Here is a 26,545-nt window from a genome sequence, read left to right as displayed (position 1 = left end):
AGCCACGGTTCATTAAATGCTAGCAAATACTTTAAAAAAAAATCACAAACAAGAGGTCAAACAAGAGGTGTTAAATAAATTCAGCATTCAAGGAAGAATATTATTGGTACCATAACTTAATTTTTAAACAATTTCTAGACTTCCCTTATTATTGCCTAGAAAGAAGAATGGAGATAGCTTGCATTAGGAGGCTGAAGTCTTTATACATCATTTTCCATGGGATTAAGATGCATCATCCTAGGGCTTGCACTGTGGCACAGTGGGTGAAAGCCCTGGATTGCAGTGCCAACTTCCCACATGGGCGCTAGTTCGAATCCCGGCTGCTCCACTTCCAATCCAGCTCTCTGCTATGGCCTGGGAAAGCAGAAGATGGCCCAAGTGCTTGAGTTCCTACACTACATGGGAGACCCAGAAGAAGCTCCTGGCTTTAGATCAGCTCAGCTCTGGCCATTACAGCCATTTGGGGAGTAAACCAGTGGATGGAAGACTTCTTGTTATATCTTAATGTTAGCCATCGCAAAGCACACCGGACACCGGAGTAAGGGAAAGGGTTTATTGGGGAATACCCTACAGACCGGAGTGAAGGGGTGGCGAAGGAAAAAGAGAGAGAGTATAAGAGAGAAACAGAGAGGAGAGGAGCTAGCAAGGAGAGAAGATAGAGCAGAGCAGAGAGAGGAGAGCAGAGCCAAGAGACCAGAGAAGGAGGCTAGAGAGAGGAACCGAAAGAGAGCAGGAGAGAAGGGCCAAGAGAACACATGTGCAGGAACAGGCCCTTTTAAAACTGCCTGAGAACGGGTAGGGAAGCAGGAGCAGCAAATCCCATTAGGATGGGGGTGGAGCCTGGCTCAGGTAGCTGGGCCATTCGGCCACCTGGCTACAACTGTGCCAGTTTCCTAACACTTCTCTCTCTGGTTCTCTCTCTCTCTATAACTCTTTCAAATAAATAAAAATAATCTTAAAAAAATAAATACAATGATCTAATGTTTAAAAAGATGCATAATCCCTTTGAAAATCCCACCTGTTATGCTACATTAGAAACACTACTTTTATTGAACCCATATGGGGAAGGCCTGAGAATTCAGAGAAACCTTGTAAGTTTGTCAAACTATTATGTATACACCTGTCTTCAAGGATTAATAAATAACATAGGTGAACTGATCAAAGTACATGGGAAATAAGCAAAAATGTGTACATGATATATAAACAATTGAGATCAAAGATGTAGCCTCATGCTTAGAGTAACCTTAGGAAAATGCCCAACAAGTCTAGAATATTAGACTTGATTTCAATCCAACTTTAAGTGCTCTGAGACATTTCTGTTGAATGCAAAATCACCTGGACAATTCAGAGAACTAAAAGCTAGAGAAGAAAGTCAGTAATCAGCATTACTGCTCCATTTTTTCATCACCTAAGACAAGTCATTAGGACTCTGTCCCTGAGTTCTTAAACCCCACATCTGTAAAAGTGAAATTATGATGCCAAATTGCTTCTCAATATTGTTGAGAAGGTTATCTAATAAGAGACACGGCATTTTAAAACACAGAATGGGCTCTCCTGTAATAAAGTCAAATGTCAGTATCAGTTCCCATGAGATATGGTGGATTTTTCTCTTCTGGAAGACTTTATGAAGTCATTTGTCCTGAAAGTTTTCAGCATCCACTGATCTAAGGACAATACTGAATTGAATTTCTTGACATCTTTTATAGCTTTATTCTCTGAGAAATTAAGTGCTACCTTCATGCAAAGGTTCTCCATGAGGCTTGTCCTCTTGCACTTTGACCTTTCCAAGTCATTCTCCAGCTTTTATCCAATAGTATCTCTTCAAAGCACAGGTGTAAAGAGATCACCTCCTGATACTTGCATTCTGTTTCTTGCTTAAAAGAAAAGACAAGACAAGACTGTTGGACAAGTAAAAAAAAAAAAAAAAAAGAGAGAGAGAGAGAGAGAGAATCACCTCCCTTTTTAAGCCACTGAACTGAATGGCTTCTCTTCCTGGTTAAGATAAAGACAGAACTGCTTAATGGCCCCCAAAACATTCACACCTGATGCTTATCTTCACACCACCCTTTTCTAAAGCTCTCCTCTGTCTTGGTACAGTGCCTCCTCCTCAGGCACCACTCCCCCCAACTCAGGGTCAGAGTCCTGCCCACACTTTCCTCATCCTCTCTAGCTTCATGCTCACCCACTCCTTTTCGGGATCACTCTCTTTAAAACATCTAACCTAACATCCATAGCGCTACACTCATCTCCTTGATAGTACTTCCACCAACATGGGCACAGGCATACTAACTTCCAATCCAGGTTCTTGTCTCACACACAGCTAAAAACTCTAAGAAGAAACTAGTGACATGCACAAACAGAAACAGGATTTATTTTACAGTGAGGAACTAAACATATATTCAAGTGTGTGGGGGCTGTCACCCCACACAGAGAAATACCTATCATGAATGGACAAGAGGGTTGCCCATAAAAAGAGACCAAAATAATGAGAACAGTACCTCTAAGTGTGGTCCGGTCCGGAGTGAAAAAAGAGACCTCTCCCCCTCTCTCAGCTTCTTTTATGAGGTAGGGGGTGGTATCCTTATCAGATATACAAATGGGGTGTGGTCTTAGCATGCACCTGGGAGGGAAGGTGGGCATTAAAAGAGGCAATCATTACTTTGCAGGTGTACAAGAGTCAAACTCACCTAAACTTCTACTAACTACCTAGTTAACTATATCACTCAGAGTTACAAGTTATATTTTTGTAATTATTTCATTACTGTCTGTCTCACTCACTGAACTGTAAACATTGGAATCCTTAACCCACTGGGCTCATGTTATCTCCAGGACTTACCCCCATCCCCCGCACATGGAGGCACGCATTGAACCGTCCTTGAAAGGATAACTGTGTAAATCATTATTTTCCATTGCAGCTGAAGATGATCAAGTGATACTGAGCAGGAAGAAGCTCTCTTTTTCGATCATCTTAGTTCCCACTAAAGATAAAGAAAGCAATGTATTGATAAAGATGCTGATAACTATGCAAAATCTTTCTTTCCATAAGCTATTTTAAGAAAACCAACTGTCTTTTGAGCCTGGCAATGATACTGAGAATACAAGCCTCCTGGATGCAATGAGCAGCAGGCATTGTTGATATGCATTAGCAGGTCTTGTGCCGCCAAAGGACGACAGTGCAGCCTGCCAAAAGGTCTAAGCTAGTTCTCCACCATTTCATATTGCTTGAGTGTGCTTCCCACTGCTCTCTTTAATGCTCTTGCGGAGTAATACCAATCATTTCAGCCTTCTGTCGCCAAAGTCCTCTGGGCACCTTGTTTCTTTAAGGGCAAGAGAAAATGGTCAATTTGCTTATCCAAAGTATACTGGTTGCTATAGGCGTCCTGTGTCTATGAAAATCAAATGTGTCCTTATACATTAGCACATCTGTAAAATATATAAACGTATTAAGAGGAAGCAGACATTTGAGTGCAACCATTTCTTGGGGGAAATACTTGAATTAGAGGACATCAGAGCAGCTTTCTGAAGCAGAATAAAAACAAAGGCCAAAGCACGATAGGTAAAGCCCAAACACCTGGGAGGAGAGAGTCCTGAATCCTCTTTGAGTGCAGAAAAGATTTTTTTCTACCCTCGAGCAAGGTGACTTCTTTGGGTCTCTGTTGTTTCTCTTCAATAACATAGATTTTAGTCTTTGTTTTCTGATTCAACCTGTGTTCTTTTTCTGATTACTTGGTCTGACAATTGTTCATGTGTCTCTTCTAGAATGTAAGCTACTTGAAGGCAGGATCTTAATCAATGAAAGGACACTTTAGCAAAACTGCAGGCACAAGAGAGTTATTTGGTTAATAAATTGATGTCACATCCTTGATAACTGTGTATCTATTCATACTTACTGCACCAGACATCCCTTTAAGCACATTACAAAGTGCTGAGTGCTTTACCTTCTATCTTGTCACTAGCAGCTCAGCAATGTATTTACTGTGATAGAAGAGCAGGTGTGTCTGTGGGAGGATGCCCTCCCCTTACACAATTCACAAATGAATGCACACAGAGCATCAAAAAGTACTCAAATCAACCCTGACAATCAGTAGTGTGAATATCATCCCAGCCTAACAGCCCACATCCTCATCCCACAATATGGTAGACACCTAGCTCATCATCACAAGCAGTACTAGAATGGATACCATCTAATTCATTCTCTTAGCATCTGGGGGCTGCTAAAATCGGTTCTACCTGCACACACACATTCCCTTACCTGGATCTCATCCCTCCTAAACTTCCAGAATACTTCTAGTCAATTTCATGTCATTGGGGGCCGGTACTATGGGTTAAAGCCACAGCCTGCAGTGCCTGTATCCTGTATGGGCCCCAATTTGAGTCTTGGCTGCTCCACTTTCAATCCAGGTACCTGCTAATGAACCTGGGAAAACAGCATAGGATGGCCCAAGTGCCCCTGCGTGCATGTGGGAGACCTGGATAAAGCTTCTGGCTCCTGGCTTTGATCTGGCCCAGCCCCAGCAGTTGTGATTATTTGGGGAGTGAACCAGCAGATGGAAGACCTCTCTCTGTCCCTCTCTCTCTGTGACTCTGCCTTTCAAATAAATAAAATAAATCTTTAAACAACAAACAAAAAATATTCATGTCATTAAAAAAGAGATTGGGGGAGGCAGGAGGTTTCTAGGGAAACTGATCCATCCCAAAGAAATTATTTTGAGAGTATCCTAGTGGAACAACCAGGTTTAATCACTCAGTGGCAGGGCCCACGAATCTGTAACCTGTGCCCAGAAACAGGGCTCCTAATGATATATTATTTTTTCAAAATAAGCATCTGAAGTCCACTAGGCAACTGAGAGATGCTTTGTTGTAGTGGATGGAGACTGAACAGAAAACGAAGGGAGACTGTGGTCATTTGTCTAGGAGATAAGATACCCATGTCCCACACCAGAGTGGCCAAATCTGGTGTCCAGCTCCTATGCCTGAGACCAGCTTCCTGCTAATGCAGACCCTGGGAGGCAGGAGCAATGATTCAAGTAATTGGTTCTTGTCACTATTCTGGGAGATCTGGATTAAGCTCCCAGCTTTGTCCTGTCTCAGCCCAGTCATTACTGACATTTGGGGGAGTGAACCAGTGGGTGACAGTTCTCTCTTTCTCTTTCACAAACTAAAAATCAATCAATCAGTAAATACGAGGGCAAACAAAAGGGAGCTCCGAAACTTTTAAATTAATTTCATTTAAAATGTAAGAGAAAATACTGCAAAAACCTAAAAGAAGATACAAGATCCATAAGGGGGAGAAAAGGATATTATGTTCCTTTCAGTTAAAGCTACAGGAAAAAAAATTACTACAAATTAACAACGTGATGAAAAAAATAAACATTTCAACAGAAGAATTGAAAGGTAAATAGAAAGTGGAAATAAAATACAGAGATATTGAAATTAAGGAAAAGTTTTACTTTTTTAACCAATATAGGAATTCCAGTGTCTAAACAATAATAGTTTCAGAAATAGAAAAAAATGAAAGGAAGATATTAACGAGGATAAAAAGGAATATTTTTCAGAACTAAAAGATACATATTTCTAGATTTAAAGGGACCCACTAGTAAATCCCATATCACAGCACATCATATAAAATGCATAAACTGCGTTCATAATTCGTAAAGTCATCAGAATGTAAAAGAAAATCCTCATCTTTTACAAAGGGTCAATAAACAGAATAAAGTTATCACTCATTAAAGCTACTACTGAAGAATCCTATCCGATTTCCCAAGTGCAAAACAGAAAGCTGGAAAGAATGAAAGAAAACATTTGAAGTTTAAAGAAAAGGTCATTTCAATGCTAGAACACAAACCCAACCAAAGTAAGAAGTGTGAAAACAGAATAAAGATATTTCAGGACACAAAAAATATACATATGAAAGTTACCTGCCCTGAGCTGTTCCCCAGAAACTACTGAAGGCTGCGCTTCCTTTAAGTAGAGGCGTGAATCGGGAGACAGAGAGATGGGTAATGCAGGGAACAGAGAGCCCCAAAGGGGAGAAGCTGGAGAGCCCCGTGTGAGCGGTGCTGAAGGGCAGCTCTGGGCAGCAGCTGTGGCAGCAGAGCAGGAGGAAAGCTTCCGGAGGCCCATTTCCAGGAATAATGTGAAATGAGAAAAGCCTAATACATTTTCAGTTAGTCAGAAGAGGTTGTGAGAACATATAAAAACCAAAAAGCAGCTGTTAAGGCAGCTAGGGTTAGAGACTCAGAATTTAGCAAGAAACCTTTGTCATTAAGAAGCATGGTCCTGGGCCGGCGCCTCGGCTCACTAGGGTAATCCTCCGCCCTAGTCCCGGTCGGGGCGCCGGATTCTGTCCCAGTTGCCCCTCTTCCAGGCCAGCTCTCTGCTGTGGCCAGGGAGTGCAGTGGAGGATGGCCCAAGTGCTTGGGCCCTGCACCCGCGGCGGCCATTGGGGGGTAAACCAACGGCAAAAGGGCAAAAGGAAGACCTTTCTCTTTGTCTCTCTCTCTCTCTCACTGTCCACTCTGCCTGTTAAAAAAAAAAAAAAAAAAAAAAAAAAAGGCACAGTCCTGCAGAAAGAAAGGAGAGCCAAGTCCTCACACTTCAGAACTGTGTGACCATCACACACACAGGGCTGGAGACAATTGAATTCCAAGTCCTCACATGTCAGAGGTAGATTCCGTTGTATACTTAGGCACATCCTAAGGTCTCTTCCCTAAATTGCCTTGTGGGCAGCAGGATCTCTAGATTGACAGAGGAGATCTCAGCATGCAGACCTTGCACTTGTAGATGCGGAGCTCAACTTCAAAACAGGCATTCGAAAACAGTGCAAATAGCAAATGCTTGAGAAGGATCTCAGAGTTTGTCCAGTAGAATGTTTAGGGCACTACCGCGGGAGCGTGAAGGAGGCTGTGAATTCCTTTTCAAGGAAACTCTCAGTGCTTGGAGCAGACACCATGAGCAAAGCTCACCCTCCCGAGTTGAAAAATGAAATTAAATGGTGGCAGACAGGTCCAGGGAATCCCTTTATGAACCTTGTAATAGGTGAATGTGTGGAGATATTGGAATGGCGGTAATACGAGGAGATAGTATCATCATGTTAGAAGCCTTGGAACGAGTATGACTGTTCAACAAAGAAACCCATGTTCCCTCTCCAAAGGACCTGTTTTACTGATGTAATAGTTGGGTCATGTACATTTCATATTAAATTTTTTGTTAAATAAACTTTCGAGGGTCAAAAAAAAAAGAATGTTTAGGGCAAATAATTTTCTGAGAGTTGAACACTCTTTAGCTATTTGCCATATAGTGCGGCCTTAAGGGGTTACAAATCCCTTTGTCAATATAATTTCTAGGAAAAAAGGAAAGTTTGCTCAACAAAAGGTGTGTAATTAGGGGCAGGTAGCTAGCTTAGTGGTTAAGATACCAGCTAAGATGGAATACTTGAGTTAGATACCTCCCCCCAAAAAATACTTGTGTTAGATGCCAGCTCCTAATTCCAGCTACCTGTTAATGTAGACCCTTAGATGCAGCTATGATGGCTCAAGTAGGTGGGTCACGGCTACCCATGTGAAAAACCTGGAATGATTTCCTGGTGCCTGGTTTTGGCCTTACCCTTACCCTGGTTGTCACAGTCATTTGGGGAGTAAACCAAGGGATAAGTTCTCCCCCTACCCTCCCCCCTCTCTCTTCTGCTCTCTCTCTCCTTCTCCTCCTCTCCCACCTCCATCTCTTTCAAAAAAAAAAATGGACAAAGTGTTCAGCGTTCTCAGGCCAGTGTAGTACTGTAAATTAAGCTACCACTTGCCACACTGGGCATTCCATATTAGGGTGCTGGTTGGAGTCCAGATTTAATTTCTTGCTAATGTGCCTGGGAAGGCAGCAGAAGATACCCCAAGTACTTGGTCACTTGGGAGACCTGGATGAATTTCTGGAGTCCTGGCTTAGTCTGGCCCTGGTTGTTGCAGGCATTTGGGGAATGAATCAGCATACAGAAGATCAATTCTTTCTCTCTTTTTCTCTAGATCTTCCCTCCCTCTCTGCATTTTGAATAAATAAACAAATCTTTTTTTAAAAAAAGGTGTGCAATTATAATACTCATTAATAATGTCCCAGCTCTCTGCTGTGGCCCCGGGAGGGCAGTGGAGGACTGCCTGAATGCTTGGGCCCCTGCACCTGCATAGGAGACCAGGAGGAAGCACCTGGCTCCTGGCTTCGGATCGGCACTGCGCCAGCTGTGGCAGCCATTTGGGGAGTGAACCAACGGAAGGAAGACCTTTCTCTCTGTCTCTCTCACTGTCTATAACTCTACCTGTCAAATAAATTTAAAAAAAAGATTTTATTTATTTACTTGAGAGGCATAGTTACATAGAGAGAGGGGGAGAGAAAGCTATAAATAGCTACAATGGCTGGAGCTGAGCTGATCCAAAGCCAGGATCCAGGAGCTTCTTCTGGGTCTCCCATGTGGCTTCAGGGCCCCAAGGACTTGGCCCATCTTCAGCTTTCCCATCAGCAAGGAGCTAGGGGCTCAAACTGGCACCCATGCAGCTGGACTCAAACTGGCACCCATATGGGATGCTGATGGCACAGGCAGATGCTTAACCTACTATGCCACAGCACCATCCCCTAACATAAACATTATAATGACTTAATTGTTCTAAGTAAAAATTGTTACAACTATACAGAGGATGTGTGTGTGTATGAACATTATGTTAGCAGCATGGATACATATTGCTTGGAGTCTGGAAGTAAGTGAAATCCTCCCTTCCAATATACAATGTAAACATAAAATGTCTGAAACTAAAAATCAGGACACCAACACCAGAGCATGCAATTTAGAAACATGGAGGTGAATGCCGCAAGAAAGAGCTTAAAGAGTTGGAAATGGTTGCTTCTGAGCAGCAGGAATCAAGAGTTTTTCATTATAAGTCAAACGCTACTTTTTACTTTTAAATTATGTCTAGTTGTTACTTTAATAATGATCTCAGCTAAAATTTAACAGGTATGCAGAAGTAAAGCAGTCTGCAAAGGGGTTGCTTGTTCTGCCCTGGTCGGCGTTCCTTACCTTGCTGAATTTATAACCTTCAGCTGCTAGTCCTCTACCTTGCAGGCTCAAAAACTTAATTTCATCTGCACATAAAAAGCATGTCTGTCTGAGAGAAGGAGTGAAACTCACTTTAATTGCATTTATGAAATGTGGTATATTAATTTAGAGACCTCACTGCAGCACTAGACAGCACGCCTGGATCTGCATAAATGGTGCATTCTGTTTCTCTGGTTAGGCTACATGGGTAGCTAAATGAGAATCCTTGGTTTAGAATGAGAAATGACTGCTAAGGTCAGGAAGCCCAGATGGTCAAAACAAAAATCTCCCTCTAGAGAAACCTACCGAGGAAACTACAAAATTAGAAGGTCACATGGAATCAAAACAAAAGAAATTCAATGAAGGGACTATGAAATGGCTTCATCCTAAAGAGTGGGGATCCTTCTACAACTTTATCCACTGCCTCGAAGATTCAGAATATTATCTTACTCTGAGAAGAAACTGATGCTCACAAAATTAAACAGTTTACCCAAGGTTACACAATTAGCTGGGATGTGAATGTAGGTTAGTTAGCTTTACAATATTTTTGTTGTGCCACCGTATCTTTCCAAAATAAGCCAGGAGGAGCAGGTGCTGTAGCGCAGCAGGTTAAGGGGCCGCCTGCAGTGCCGGTCCCCTATGGGTGCCAGTTTGAGTCCTGGCTGCTCCACTTCTGACATCCAGCTCCCTGCTATGGCCTGGGAAAGTGGTACAAGATGGCCCAGGACCTGGGAGACCTGGCCCCTGGCTTCAGATCGGCACAGCTCCAGCCGTTGTGGCCATTTGGGGAGTGAATCAGCAGATGGAAGACCTCTCTCTCTCTGCCTCTCCTTCTCTCTCTGTGTAACTCTGACTTTCAAATAAATAAATAAATTTTTAAAAATCAAAATAAGCCAGGAAATGGATACAGGGACTAACTCTTCTTGCTTAAGCCCCTTTTCTTCTTTTGGCCGTGATTAGGCTCTTAACAAACCCATTTCCCAAAAGGAGAAGGTTAAAAAGCCAGAGAGCAAATGTGATGGATATTTAATGAATGCCTACTATGTAAAGTTATGTTGGCAACTTTTCAGTTCTCATCTACTGATTTTTACATAGTATTCTTTCTATTAAGTTCATTGGTGTGTCTTTACTGATTTTTATGTGCCATGTTTATTATAGATAAACAGAAGCTATTTTGTATTATTTGTATTAAACCAGACTTGGATATTTGCATTACCATATTGGGGAATTTTGTTACCATTTTTACTTCTGTGGGCTTTATTATGTAAAAACATGTCCAAAAGGTCTAATGCATCTCCAGTGAATAATGCCACAGTCATTTCAGAAAATGAAAATGGAAGTAATAACACATCACATTCTATTACCACCATTGCTCTACAGCCAGATTTTAATGAGCCCAGCTCTCTGGTCTGTCTGAGCATTTATAGACCTCTGCAGCTCTGGGCAAGACACAGCAGAAGAGAATGTCTCTCTGTCCAGCAAGAACAGTATTGAATATGGCTGCTCTGTGGGTGGCTCGTCTGTTGTGCACTTGGTGGGGGTCACTGCCTAGAGCAGGAGTAGAACTACCCAAGATTGCCACTAAACAGCAAGAAGCATGTAAAATTCATCAACTTCCCCCTATTCCATCGTGAAGAAATGGTAAAGGATGCAGTAGCCAGCTAGTACATACCAGCACAGAGCAGTAGCCTTAAAAGCGTTTTTGGAAACTCAACTGTTAACTTTGGGAAGATGGGAAATGGGTAGCAGAAAAGGCAGTAAAATAACAAACTGGGGCCAGAAATTCTACCTTCACAGGCTGAGTGTGTGCCCAAGATGAGTCAGAAGGGGCAGACATGAGTTTGTTGTCTCAATTTATCTCAGTTCTTCTAAGCCTCTCATAGGATGAGAATCAAATGAATTAGACAGAATTGCGGCATTCAGATGCCAAAGAAGGTGTTCTTAACACACGGCTCCTAAACGCAAGCCAGCTCCTTCATCTGGCGCTCAGCTAAAGAGTCACTTGCTCTGCGGCTGAAGAAAAAACTGGCAGAGCTTGACTCAGCTGTGAGATGGTGTCGTAGCCTCCAAGTTGGCATTCATCTGAAGGAATTTTGAGAGTAACTTGGACTGTAAGTAGTTTCCCTTTCCTGCTAACTTGAGGACTGAACCTCCATTTGCAATGTCACCCAGTTATGCATAGTTCTAAACAGTTTCAGTCAGAATAAACCATGAGAACCAGACTACTCCAGAAATTAGGTGAGTCAGTGGGATTTTGAGATGCAATAAGGACAAAAGCCACACTGAGGATATCGGCTGTTTTGAGGCTCAACCTATTTTAAAGACCAGGAGATCCATGTGGTCAATAGATGGTAAGAGAAGACAATTCCAACAAATGATCCAGGCTAATTCTTTCTTTCTTTCTTTCTTTCTTTCTTTCTTTCTTTCTTTCTTTCTTTCTTTCTTTCTTTCTTTCTTTCTTTCTTTCTTTCTTTCTTTCTTTCTTTCTTTCACAGGCAGAGTGGACAGTGAAAGAGAGAGAGACAGAGAGAAAGGTCTTCCTTTGCCGTTGGTTCACCCTCCAATGGCTGCCGCGGCCAGCACGCTGTGGCAGGCGCATCGTGCTGATCCGAAGCCAGGAGCCAGGTGCTTTTCCTGGTCCCCGATGCGGGTGCAGGGCCCAAGGACTTGGGCCATCCTCCACTGCACTCCCGGGCCATAGCAGAGAGCTGGCCTGGAAGAGGGGCAACCGGGACAGAATCCGGTGCCCCGACTGGGACTAGAACCTGGTGTGCCGGCGCTGCAAGGTGGAGGATTCAGGCTAATTCTTAAAAGCAATACTAAAGGTGTTGGTAGGTCATATTTAGACTTGTTCTACAAAGCAGGTATGTCTTTCTTATTATGTTAAATATTCTCTAGTTGCATGGTGACATAATCTGAGGAGCTCTGTTATTTCTGAACTCTAGATAGTGAGCTATTTGAACAAGAGAATTAGTCTAAAGCTCTGCAGTTACTGTACATAGCTCAAGATGTCCTGTTTACCACTGGGGTGTGTTTTCACTCTGAGATGCATCTCTTATGTTCAATCCCTTGGCCAAGAAGATGTAAATCAAATGCCTGCTCATTGTCCATGGAACCTTGGGATTGCTTCAGATATTTCCAGTTGGCTACAAATGCAAATATGTTAGACTGCAATGTTAAGTATTTTATTTCAGAACATAAAAGATATTCTTATGATATAAAAGGGGACATTTCATTGTACTATTAGTATAGCTTAAAAAAACAAACCCTGGACTGTAACGAAGATTATCAAAGAAGATTCTGCAACTCTAGTGTATTACTAGTGGACATGGAAAATGGTATACTGCCACTCTGTAAAACAGTTTGGGAGTTTTAAGAAAATTAAATATACACTTATCACATGATCCAGCAATTCCATTCCTCTTAATATACCTAAGAAAAATAAAAATGTGGCCGGCGCCGCGGCTCACTAGGCTAATCCTCCGCCTTGCGGCACAGGCACACCAGGTTCTACTCCCGGTCGGGGTGCCGGATTCTGTCCTGGTTGCCCCTCTTCCAGGCCAGCTCTCTGCTGTGGCCAGGGAGTGCAGTGGAGGATGGCCCAAGTGCTTGGGCCCTGCACCCCATGGGAGACCAGGAGAAGCACCTGGCTCCTGCCTTTGCATCAGCGTGGTGTGCCGGCCGCGGCGGCCATTGGAGGGTGAACCAACGGCAAAGGAAGACCTTTCTCTCTGTCTCTCTCTCACTGTCCACTCTGCCTTTCAAAAAAAAAAAAAAAAGAAAAGAAAAGAAAAATGTATATCTGCACAAAACTTAGATATGAATGTTTAAAGTATCATTACTCATAATTGCAGAAACAAACAAACAAAAAACAGAAAAGAACCCAATTGTCCTTCCACAGGTGAATAAATGAATTGTGATTTATCGATATGGTGCTCGTAGAACAACACTCAGAAACAAGATGGAATCAACTATTGATCTCTGCACCAATAGAAATGAGTCCTGTATACTTTAGGAAAAGTGAGAGAAATGAGACTCAAAAGATTAATATCAAATTATACTAATTATATAACATTCCTGAAAATGCAAAACTTTAGAGGCAGAAAACAAATAAGTAACTGAAAAGGGTTAAGTTCAAAGGGGACTGTTTCATTACAAAAGGGCAGCTGAAGGAAGTTTTTGGTATAAGTTTACCATTTTATACTCTAAATATGATGCTGGCTACATGACTATGCATTTGTCAAAACTGGCATATATATGTAAGCTTATATATACACATATAATTATATCCCTCAAAATAATCAAAATCAGAATTCTAAAAACTCTGCAGATCCATAAAAAGATTTGTTTGAAATAGAGAGATACTAATTCCTCCTCGCAGTCTGATTAGGTGAGAAGATAGAAGTAGTGATAAGCCAAAGGGAGCAAAACTAAGAAATAACAGGCTAGGTCCCTAGGCAGGTTCATCAGGAGGGACTTCTCTGTGAAAGAGTCTGTCATATCAGGGCACAACACAGAAATTCTGGGGAAAAGTAAAACACTTTTAAATTTAAGAACCATCTCCAATTTATATTTTAAAAATAAAGTCAAAAAATCATTTCAGAATTGTTCATTGATTTCTGTCTCTGGAATGCAGGCATTTGTTACAGAATTTTCTCTTTAACAAATGTGGGGAGCCAGTGAGCAAAACAAAATATGTATGAAATTGATTTTAAATGAGCTTAGCATTTTCTCCCATATTCTATACAAATATTCCATATGCAAAAAATTTTTTAAATGTCTATTTAATTTTAGAGACACACAGAAAGAGTCAGACAGACAGAGATTCCAAGCGCTGGTTCACTTCCCAAATTCCCATAATGGCAAGGACTGGGCCAGGCTGAAGCCTGGAACAAGGAACTCAATCTGGATCTCCCACCTAGGTGGCATGGACCCAAATACTTGAGCCATCAGTTTGTTTCTCTTCCATAAAATTAGGGAGATACTTAAATGCCTTTCAAGCTGCTTCTGCAATGACTGAATAACTGTTCAACATTAACAGGGTTAGGCTGGTCTCTCACATCCTGTCTCCAACTGAATTGCTTTTCCCTCTTGTCCTCCCTTCAAAGGTAGACCAGCTTCTTGCAATGAATTATAGATCTACCGAGGTGCAAAAGAGGACACTTTAAAATTAACTATTTTCTTGTCTCTGCATATATACTGTTTGTATTTTTTATTAAAAATTATTTTTTAGGGGCCAGCATTATGGCATAGTGGATTAAGCCACTGCCTGCAATGCTGGCATTTCATATTAGTTCTGGTTCAAGTCCCAGATGCTCCACTGCCTATCCAGCTCCCTGATAATGCTTCTGGGAAGGCAGCAGACGATAGCCCAAGTGGTCGAGTCCCTCCATTCACATGGGAGACACAGATGAAGCTCCCTGGGTGGTGCGGTCATCTGGGGGGTGAGCCAGCAGATGGAAGATCTTTCCATTTCTGTCTCTCTTTCTTTCTCTGTAACTCTGACTTTCAAGTAAATAAATAAATCTTTTTTAAAAATCTAAGGCAAAACAGTTGAGATGTCATACGTGACATTCCATGCAGAGTGCCTGGGTCTTGACTCATTATTTAGTTCTCAGATGGGCTAAGTCTCTCCCACCTTTGGTAACTAGAAAGGTGCATGGCATCAGGAAACCAGAGGCATGAGTTTTGTGTCCAATTTGCATGTAGGAATAGAGAGCAGGCTCCTGGGTTGCTACTGGATTTGTCTCTAATGTTTGCCTTCTGACCATAGCCTACTCCATTATTGTGTAGCTAAAGTATTGGTATACACTTATTCATTCCTTCACACAAACAAAAAATTTTATTGACCCTGACAAAAGGACAGACAGGTCGTACAATGGATTAAGGCCCTAATTCTGCGGATGCTGACCCTGTGCCTTCAATTTGTCATTCTTGAGAGATTGGTGAGCTGTTGAAGGACAGAGAGAGACAGAGAGAGAGAAAGAGACGGAGACATTGATTCAGTTCAGCTACAAACTGATATTGGATTCTTTTCACTTGGTTGAGTACTGAAAGCTACACTTATTAGTTACAGAACATTGTTTAGAAGTGTTTGCAATATATAATTTAGGTGCATTGGCCAAATGGATACATTGCTAATCGATACAAATTCATTTTGTTTATAGTTTTTTATACGTGCTCCTTGGTCCCTGGAAATCTGCAAGAATAAAGACCACAGAAAGACCAGCAAGTAATATAAAATAACGACATCATCTTTCCAAAATTATCTATTAACTGTCCTCAACTGAACAAAGGAAGTCAACTGTTAGGTGCTTATAAAGACCAACATCAGGAAAATCCTCAACATCCTTCTCTGTTCCCTCCTTCCCCCCAGCTCCACACAGGTATGTTGGAAAATTACTGCAGAAGCGCCTGTGAGTAAATGACAGTGACTAAAATTGATAGATGATGTTGATGAAATGAATCATCAATGGTGGATGTAATGGTAGAAGGAGGAAGCTGAAACTCTGGTTCTGAGATATTTGCGCACATTTATTTCATTTATCTTGTCTGTCTCCTTCCATAAGATTTTAAGCTCCAAAGATATAGCATTCTTGCCCCTCTTGTTCCCTGTCCTATCTTTAGGGCCTAACACTAAACTGACATTTATGTTTAGGAGTTGAAAGAATAAATTGATCAATTAATAACACAAAAATCTTTGATCAAGAGAAAGCTGAGATGTTTGTTAATTCTCCCTTAAAAAAAGACAATAGTATAAAAAATATTTTAAAGAGGTTAATACAGAAAGGAAAGCTATTGTTATTAGATCATTTCAGGTTAAAAACATTCACCTTGTCCCCCCCTCATTTGCTTGACAACACCAGTGACAATTGTCTATGCCAATAATTTTAATGATCGTTACATCATTGGGAGTATGAGCAATTCTAAATATGAGATCTCACAACATTTTTACAGAAGGCCACCTACAAATGTGTCTGAATTATACACGCAAACAAACCTGAATTAATATCAAAGGCAAATAAGATCTTTTTCTCAGAGGACAAGAAGAGAATTCATACCAATTTATCGCTTAATACTTTGGCAAAGGCTTTTGCTGCAAGATTTTTAAACGTTCTTTTCAGTATTCAATCACATAACTGTCTGAAGAGGATGTTGTGATTTGGGTAATAATTTTCTCAAACACATTTACATCCCTAATTTCTTTTTGAACCGAGTCAATCAACCTGCCATTTGGGATGCACCTGGAGGCAACTTGTTTGAGGTTTTTTTTTTTTTTTTTTTCCTGCAAAAGTGAGAACTATAGGACATCCATTTGCACTTGAACTGCCTGTAAATACCTCCCAAGGTCCCTTAGCTCTATGAGGGAGAACAAAGGAAACAGCGATTTTCAGTCAGTGCTTTGTGATTTCTGTATTCTGTAGACTGGAGAATAGAATAGAGAAGGCATTCAACTCTCTTTGGGGTCACTTTCTGGACCGGAGAGGAACAGACTATTTTTACATTTTCAAATACTGTCTCTCCGTCTGCTGGAGCCTCCCCCAACAGCCATATTTGCATATGGTCCTGCCTCCTATGAATGTCTCCCAGTTTTTCACTTAAATGGCAAGGGAAAAGTGGGGTAAATCCCATACTCCCTAATGACTTACTCAACGGTTACCCCGAAAATCCTTTTCAATGTTACCTCCTCTCCTGCCCTTTATATATTTAGAGAAAGAACTTCAATTCAAAGACATGAACTATAACTCAGGCTACTTGCAGGGAGTTCTTTAGGGAGCAGAGCCTGGTGGGGGTGGAGGAAACTAGAAGTGGTAGCAGATGGAAAGGAAATAAAAGTACAGTGCTCAAGCTGCTGTGTTCATACAATCAGCTCCTCATTGTTCATCATTTCATTCAAAAATCTCTGCCATGTGGCCCATGCCCACATTTTTTTAATCTGTCTTCCGCAGCTCACAGACATAAGTTTTAACATCCATCCATTCTAGAGCAACTTCTGTCCCATGATTTTGATGGTGCTCTGTACTTGTCTTATCCTGTGCTTTGGTTCATTTTTATTCCTCCCCTGGATCATAGCCAGCCTATCTCATAGACAAATACTACTCATTTCTCAAGAGCTGTTATATCAAATCCACCATTAGTCTATTATTTCTGATCTGTATCTAGATAAAACAAAATGAAACGTAAATTAATTTCTTAGAGCTTCCTGAGAAAACAGTTAGCTAAATTCTTGAGATGGAAGGTCATTCTCTGGAGGCATAAACCCGACAAATATAATGATGATAACCTACTCTTCCATGAAAAGGAAAAGGAAAAATCTGGAGAAGGAGGAGAGCTAACAACTCTGTAGGGAAGCAGCAAATAGAGATAGGTGTTGTTGGAATAGCCCAAGGATATGTTAAGAATGGAGAAACAAACTTCAGATGAAAGTTGTTTACAGGGGCTGGCTCTTGTTTACAGGGGCTGGCTCTGTGGTGTAGTGGGTAAGGCCATCACCCGTGGTGCCGGCATCCCATAAGGGCACTGATTTGAGTGCCAGCTGTTCCACTTCTCATCCAGCTCTCTGCTATGGCTTGGGAGGGCAGTAGAAGATGTTCCAAATCCTTGGGCCCATGCACCCACATGGGAGACCTGGAAGAAGCTCCTGGTTTGGGAAAGCAGTAGAAGATGGCCCAGGTCCTTGGGCCCATGCACCCACATGAGGGACCCAGAGGGGGCTCCTGGTTCCTGGCTTCGGATTGGTCCAGCTCCAGCCATTGCAGCCATCTGGGAAGTGAACCAACAGATGGGGGACCTCTCTCTTTTTCTCTCTCTCTCTGCATCTGCCTCTCTGTGGCTTTGCCTTTCAAATAAATAAATAAATAAATAAATAAATAAACAACAACTGTTTGTAGGTATGGGAGTTAATATTCACATAACTTGGCTAAGCTCTATTATCCCAGAAGTGAAATCAAACAGTAATCTAGGTGTCGCTGTGAAAGTATTTTGGGAATATGGGTAACATCTAAAATCAGTTAAGTATAGGAAACTACATTTAATACTGTAGATGGACCTCATCCAATCAGTTGAAGGTCTCCCTGAAGCTGGGTGTTTCCTGGAGGTGAAATTTTGCCTCAAGATAGCTGCACTTAGAGCCGGCGCCGTGGCTCAATAGGCTAATCCTCCGCCTTGCGGCGCCGGCACACCAGGTTCTAGTCCCGGTCAGGGTGCCGGATTCTGTCCCGGTTGCCCCTCTTCCAGGCCAGCTCTCTGCTATGGCCAGGGAGTGCAGTGGAGGATGGCCCAGGTGCTTGGGCCCTGCACCCCATGGGAGACCAGGAAAAGCACCTGGATCCTGGCTCCTGCCATCGGATCAGCGCGGTGCGCCGGCTGCAGCGGCGGCCATTGGAGGGTGAACCAACGGCAAAAAGGAAGACCTTTCTCTCTGTCTCTCTCTCACACTGTCCACTCTGCCTGTCAAAAAAAAAAAAAAAAAAAGATAGCTGCACTATCCCCTGCTTAATATTCCAGTCTCTCTCAGTATGTATTTAATATATGTGTGTTACACACATACATATGCCATATATACTTGTTTATATATAACATATGTATATTATACAAATAGTCAATCTTTATTACTTAGGAACTCCATAATTACTAATTTGCTCACTCACTAAAATTTATTTGCAATTGCAAAATCTAAACTCACTGTAGTTTCGCAGTCCTTTGTGGACATACAGATAGTGAATGAGTTGCTCTAGTCGCACATTCCCGTCTGTGGTCAAATAGGCAATACTATGCCTTTTATTTCAACTCGCATACTGTAAATAAATGTACTTTTGTAGTGTAATTAACACTACATGTTTTGCATTTTTGCTGACTTTGCTATTTAAATTCTATCTCCACACCCAGCATAGTGCTGAAGTTCTGTGCAGTGTTCCTAAGTGTAAGAAGCTTGTGAAATGCTTTAAAGAGAAAATACATATGCCAGATAAGCTCCATTCAGGCATGACTTGGCCATGAGCTCAATGTTAATAAATCATAAATGTATGTTAAGTAAGGTATTTTTAAGCAGAAACCCACATAAAACAAGGTTACCTATTGATCAGTTGAGGAATATGTAGTGACCAGACACTTCAGGAATCTAAAGCTGTACTTTCCATTGCATTTCCTATTACTCATAGAAGAAATGGTTCAATATTTGTTAATTCAGTGTTTGCAGCAAGGTAATAGAACACAAGTACTATGAATTACTATACATTTGTCTATCATCTCTCTGTCTTCTATTGAGTTTCTTTCTCTGGAGAACTTAAGTGACACATATGATTATTGTCTTGGGTTGTAAATGGTCCCACTACTCCCAAGAGAAACTAGAAAGCCAGTGGATGAGTCAAGTGAGAGAATGAGAAACCAGACACAGAAGCGATTTCAGGTTAAGTCCTCTCCCTCTGTCATTGGCTACAGCCTCTCTGGAGGGACATAAATGTCCATGCAATTTCTATTCTGGATTGGTCCTTGTGATTGCCTCCAGTGTTCCAAGCATTGTCCTATGAAGAAGAATGCCAGACCAAGACCACAGGAGAGAGCAGGGAGACCAGAGAAGAAAGTGAGTAAAAGATGTCAAGATAGCACCAGAAAGAGGACTCACCCTTTATCTATGTAAACCCAAATCCTACCACCTAACCAAGTACTTGATGGATAGTAAGTGCTGAGTAAATGTTTGAGAGAAGAAGTGGCCCAACGTGCCATATTTGACTTACGCTCACATGTACAAGCGAGCAGAAAATCAACCATTCTCAGGAGTGCTTTTTTGATGCTTCTCTGGAGTACAGTTATTGAAAAATACTTGTAAAAGGGAGAAGTTTAAAAAATATTTTCATGGTTATTTGACAGATAACTCCTTTCCTGGAACTACATGATAAAATTAAACTTGTTAGTCTTTTGCCAGAAAATTTTGAGAACTTATCCTAACAGGAAGGAAGGAAGGAAGGAAGGATGGAAGGAAGGAAGGAAGGAAAGGTAGGATGGAAGGAAGGAAGGAAGGGGCTGCATATTATCAAAATAACTGTAAGAAACACAAAATGTACATTGCAAAATTATGAGGTTCTGCCAATCTCTCTCTCCCCACCCACCCCTCCAACCTCTCTAATAGCCTTTCTATCTACTTGTATTTATCTTCCTGTATCCCTCTCAAACTCTTTTCTCTCTTCTTACACACACACACTCACACACGGGGTGACTCCTTCAATTAAAAAAAAAACTATACTCACGTTAAGTTTAAATTAGTAAATATTAGTCCAATATCAGGGAGATCTAATCTATGCTTTTAAGTCTTTTAAGTGTACTTTTCCACAAGATGTCCACAAAACAAGGGAAGATATTTATATATAAATAATGAGAAAATATATTTGTAGAGCTGATGTTTAGACAGCATCTGCCTGTTGGAAGAATTATGCCAGCCTTACATAGCTTCCAGAGTATGAAATTCCTGCTATTTTCTTAAAATGCTGTGACTACAGGCTTTTGGGGAGAGGTAAAAAGAATTAGATCACTTCGTAAGGCAGTTGAGGAATTGCTCAACTGTTAGGGAGCGGTTCCTATCACCAATAGAATCAAGCCCCAACTCCTCAGCGTAGCATGTAAGATCTTTCACCAGGGCTCCTCAACCTGTCTCTCCAGCCATATTTCCTGCCCCTCCCCCCTCAATATGGCTTATAATGGAGCCACCCAAATTATTCACACTTCCTCTAATAGCTCAGACCATGCTCTGACATAACCAGTATATTTCCACTTCCTATTTCTTTTACCAGGTGTATAAAATGCCTCCTTATGGTAAACTTTTACTCATTCTTAAAGAACTAATGCAGATTGGCTGTGGAGTAACTCCTGAAATTCTTACTCCAAGTTAGGTAAGTTAAACCTATCTCTGTATTCCCAGAGTTCCTTGCAAATCCCATCTGGTAGACTGTTCATCATGTTATATTGTAATTGTAGTGTGCAAGCTCCCAAGGACAAGAGGTTGAACTTTACATTCCATGTGCCCTGACACATAGCATTTTCTCAATAATTTAACCTCATATAAACTGTCTATATTAGCCTTAATGATGATATGAAGTCTTTGGGCAGATGTAGATAGTAGGTGAACTATTTGCTATTTTAAAAATACTTAAGAGCATTATGAAGTATGCAAAACAACAAAAATATTTTCCCCAACATGAATTAAGGATTAAGAGGTAAATACAAAGAGTGGAGAGTAATCTAATAAAACATTACTCTGTGTTTAAATGTATTGAAGGTATAGACAAAGTGAGAATTTGAAATAAGGGTTTAACTTGAGACTTAAATAGCAAAATTACCTTCTGATTGAGCAGGTGCTGGAGGATGATGTCAATGTCAAGGAACAGAAAGAAGCAGAATGGAAAATGTGTCCTATCTAGAGAAAATTATGGGGGCACAAGGGAAGAGTCAAGTCAGATGGTTAATGCCTGGGAGGCCCAATATGAGACGAAAGGTGGGTGTTTCAGTGTGCGGGAGGAGCCTGGAGATTGGCAATGGAATAAGTAATACTCGGAAGTGTAGCTAGGTAGATGGCTAATAACCATCAGGAAACTCCAGAAACCGGGTCCTAGACTAAGGCTAGAGTAGCACTGACAGCTGACAATGCACTCTTGGAGAGCAAATAATCAAAACAGAACCAAAAAAGAAGACAGGAATACTGATCTGGTGAGGGAACCTTTATCAAGGCACAAACCTAAACAGAAGCATGGCACTGGCAGCTAAACTGATGTGATGCTTTGTCACTGGTTCTCTTCACCTATAGTTTAGACATTGGTGTCCTTCATTCCTGGTTGGAGTTTTCCCAGCTAAAAATAAGTTGATCCCAACCAGAGCTGGACTCAATGTGCAAAGGATCAAGAGTTTAGATGAGGACAGAGAGAAGGCGTAGGGAGCCAGAAAGCTTTCAAAGGTAGGCAATGAGGGCACTCACAGAGAAGACTGGATGCTGTTCCCAACACACTAACAAATATTTGAAGTATTCAAATGCAGCAAAGATGATGGGTGACTCAGTATGGGGATGGAAGGGAGGCTAGAGGATCCAACCTGCCTGATGAAGCTAAACCTGAAGAGATAAGGGTGTGTGAGTCACTGGGAAGTGGGCGGGAGAAAGAAATACTTCAAAGAAAAGATTAGTTGATTCATAGTTAAGAAGCTCTGAAATGGCACATCAAAGATTAGAAAAGAACAGAAGAGAAATGAAAAGCATCATGGATAGGATGTTTGGAAATGGAGTCCAGGACAATCAGTAGCTTGTGTTGACACAATCTTATAAGCAAGTAAGTATTTCAATCCTGTGAAAATATTTTGAGCAGAATTATACAAATATGATCAATGTTCATTAAGAAACTGTTTTCTGGAGTTCATTATATTAAGCCAATTTGATTCTTTGATCAATTTTCTATACAGCACAGGTTTTTTTTTTTATTTTTACTTTTAATGTAACTAATAATTACTTTTATAGAGATTGATTCTTTCCAACTTTAGTATTACACTGAAGCTTTGATTATTCTATTGGGGATTTCATAAGAATATCATCTTTTTCCAATTACAGCTTCCACCATTATGATTCTTCTTTGGCAGCTGTTACTTCTAATAAGCTCAATTTCCCTAAGTCAAATTTAGCATATTTAAACGTTGTCAAGAGTATCCAATTATGCTACTGGTTTTTGCCATTGATAAGCCTTATCACATGAAATTTTGGCCTTTGGGTTCTTTAAAATGATAACAACAATAACTTTGTCTTATCTTTCTTAATTCTTCCATAAATTATAATCTGTAACATATTTTATAACATGAAATTTCCATATTTTTAAGTTTTATTTCACTTTAAAAAATCTTCATTAGAATATCTATATAGTGGAGTACTAGGCAGAAACAAATAAAAGGAAGGATCTCCTTGAATCAGTGTTATTATTAATGAATATATATATGCCATATATAGCATGAACATATATAGCTACACATAGTATATACAATGTTATTCTATGCTGCCTTTCATATAAGAAAAATATGCCTATAAAAATTATATAGACATATTTGCTAATTTTTGCAAAAGGAAAATAGGGCAAATAAAGTAGGAACTAATAGCATAGTTATTTATATGGATTAATGAAACTGAATAAAAGGGAGTGAAATATATGTTTCTTTTTCTTTCTTTTTTTTTTTTTTTTTCAACAGGCAGAGTGGATAGTGAGAGAGAGAGAGACAGAGAGAAAGGTCTTCCTTTTGCCGTTGGTTCACCCTCCAATGGCCGCCGCAGCCGGCGCGCTGCGGCCGGCGCACCGCACTGATCAGAAGGCAAGAGCCAGGTGCTTCTCCTGGTCTCCCATGGGGTGCAGGGCCCAAGCACTTGGGCCATCCTCCACTGCCTTCCCAGGCCACAGCAGAGAGCTGGCCTGAAGAGGGGCAACCAGGACACAATCCGGCGCCCCGACCGGGACTAGAATCCGGTGTGCCAGCGCTGCTAGGTGGAGGATTAGCCTATTGAACCGCGGCGCCGGCCGTGAAATATATGTTTCTAATGTTTTTTCTACTTTGAACCATATGTAAAATGAAATGAAAATAATATGGGGAAAAATGAACTTTAAAATTGAATCAAAAGTGAGAAAATGAATCTAACAAAGAACCACAGTGAAAAATATTCACTTTATATGTAATTCCAAACTAATTCTCTAGAGACTTAGGAGGAGTTCTCCTCAAAGAGCCTGCAAATAGTGAACTCAATTCCACAAATGTCTTCGTTTTGTGGATTCTTTGCTAGCTATTCATGTTACTGCTGGAAGAGCAGAAAATCTAAATGTTCTTCATTGATGGAAGTGAAGTAAGCAGACATACAGGTTAAAATTGATTAGGTTTGTGAGCTGGAAGACCACACCTCTGTGTGACTTCAGGCCCTACCTGATCTTCACCACGCCCCTGTGTGACGTCATGCCCCTACCTGGCCACACCTGCTTGCCCACCAGCTAATCAGGTTAATTAGCCACTCCCCTTTGGAAGTGGGTTAAAAGCCTGGGACACAGTGTGTCCCAGCCCCTTCACTTCTTCCCTGGCCTCTTGCCAGGAGGGGGCTTGCTGTAGCCCTGCACCTCCAGGGCTCATGGCCTTCAGGTCACATGCTCTAGGCTTCCTGGCCTAGATGCTCCTCCACGTGGCTGGTTCCTGGTGCTCGGTATGAACCCAGATTTACCCCTCTCTCTTAAAGCTCTCACTCTCCTATGCATCTTTCTCACTAAATAAAAGCCTAAAATTTACCACACTGCCACATTTTTCTGTGCCGGTATTTAGAATTCTTCTCTAAATATTAGGCAAGAACCCTCTTGGGCTTATTAATATTGAGAATCCATTAATAAACATATGGTAAAATCGTATGGCACCCCAAATTCCAGTAACATATGTGGCACCCCAGATGGCGCTTCTGGGGAACTTTCAAGGGCCACATTTTTGTGTAGATTTTAGGGGGTCATGTGCGATTTCAAGGGCAATTTAGTTCAGGAAATTTGTCAAAACAAAATCAACACCTGCATCCTTCTAACAGGAAGAAAGCCTAGTTCAAGATTTCCCCAAAACAGAATATTATGGTAGTGTTGCAGGGTCAGGAGGGAGATTTGATAACCACAAAGGAAAAATTTCCCCACTCTCCCACTAGGTTGAAGGGTATCTCAGTTTTGATCTGAGGGAGAGCCACGAAAACCACAGCAACACAAAGAGCACAGCCATGCATCTTCATGATCAAGAAAAAGGCACCACACAGCTATGCTCATGTCAGAAAAATGAAAAAAATGCCAACCTCTGTAGCAAAGACCTTATAAAGTGGCCTCATGAGAACTGGGGGAAGAGGAATAGCAAGGAATGGAAGAGACTTTCTAAGGGTTATATCTAGTCCAGTGTGTAACACCTTTATATGACAAAAAAAAAAAAAAAAAAAAAAAAGTTGCACTTGGTCTAATAAGGAAACAATTGTCTTGGTAGGGAGGAAAATCACATTGAAGGAACAAACCAGAAAGATTCATGGGTTGTTCCCTGGAACAGAAATTCCCATTTCTCACCAAGTAATACCAAGCAGAGGGCAAAGTAGATACCAAGCTGAAGGAAAGGTAGATTTTTTTCAAGACTGCAAATTTTATTCAAGAGTTACAACTCAAGAAGTCCATGCACATTCTCATTTTTATACATTAGACTTTAGCATAACTTCCTTCATAAAGTATAAACTCTCATGTTTAGGCATTTATTATAGGACTTTTTATTGTTACCAATATTTTCATGCTATGACCCTCTCTTGAACTTCACTTGTATTGATTTTAAATTTATTTAATAATAAAGCTCCTAAATGTAGGGGATTAACTACAATATTATTTCAATTTCAATAAAATCAAGGTTGTAGCCGGCGCCGTGGCTCAATAGGCTAATCCTCCACCTTGCGGCGCCGGCACACCGGGTTCTAGTCCCGGTTGGGGCGCCGGATTCTGTCCCGGTTGCCCCTCTTCCAGGCCAGCTCTCTGCTATGGCCAGGGAGTGCAGTGGAGGATGGCCCAGGTGCTTGGGCCCTGCACCCCATGGGAGACCAGGAAAAGCACCTGGCTCCTGGCTCCTGCCAGGATCAGCGCGGTGCGCCGGCTGCAGCGGCGGCCATTGGAGGGTGAACCAACGGCAAAGGAAGACCTTTCTCTCTCTGTCTCTCTCTCACTGTCCACTCTGCCTGTCAAAAAAAAAAAAAAAATAAAATAAAATAAAATCAAGGTTGTAAATAGTACCTAGCTTGCAGTAAAATATAGGTTGCTGCTTGCTTCTAAAGTTTTAAATATCTAACCTATCTCAATTCTTTCTGATGATTTTACTCATCCTGGTGATTTCTCCCTATATAATTATGTTATGAGTGAAACGGTGGCAAAGCTTACCTCTGTTCTTTGTCTCACATGGAAGAATTATTCCCAAGCAGACAAGGCAGAGAGAAAGCAAGACATATTTAAAAGCAAGATTTCTTTAAGTAACACACCTCCTGGCAGAGTAACCAGGAGAGGGGATGCAAGAGAGACAAAACCTGAAGGGGCTGATTCTTAAGCACAATTTTGGGGAAGAGAAAAAAAAGCTTGGCAATCAGGTTGACATTCAGTTATAAGGCAAGGACAAAACCCACCCAAAAAAACCTGATCTGTAATCTTATTTGCCAAGGGGGTGGGATAGCTAACCTGTTTTTACAGCAAACTGTGAGCTCAGAAGGATGGGATCACCACTCTCTTGCTATTCTCACGGTAAAACTGGAAATTCCTGAGAAATGGGGCAGGCACTTTTGACCTTGCTAAAGGTAACTTTTGGGGAAAGCAAGCATTTTGCACCCTAAATTTCCACTAGGACCACCCTGACTGCCTATTAACACATCTGACTCCTCACAATTATACACACAGACATACACAACATCCGTGGTTGACCGATTAATGGTTG

The 26,545-nt window shown here is 41.2% G+C and overlaps 1 pseudogene; it reads left to right on the top strand.

Moving 5' to 3' along the window:
* The first annotated feature begins 6,799 nt into the window (after positions 1–6,799).
* On the top strand, positions 6,800–7,184 carry LOC138849104 (small nuclear ribonucleoprotein G pseudogene; annotated as a pseudogene).
* Positions 7,185–26,545: the final 19,361 nt, after the last annotated feature.

This window comes from Oryctolagus cuniculus, chromosome 3, assembly GCF_964237555.1.
Source record: "Oryctolagus cuniculus chromosome 3, mOryCun1.1, whole genome shotgun sequence".
Lineage (NCBI taxonomy): Eukaryota > Metazoa > Chordata > Mammalia > Lagomorpha > Leporidae > Oryctolagus > Oryctolagus cuniculus.
Note: the sequence above shows the minus strand (reverse complement) of the source record. Positions and strands in the feature narration are given on the sequence as shown.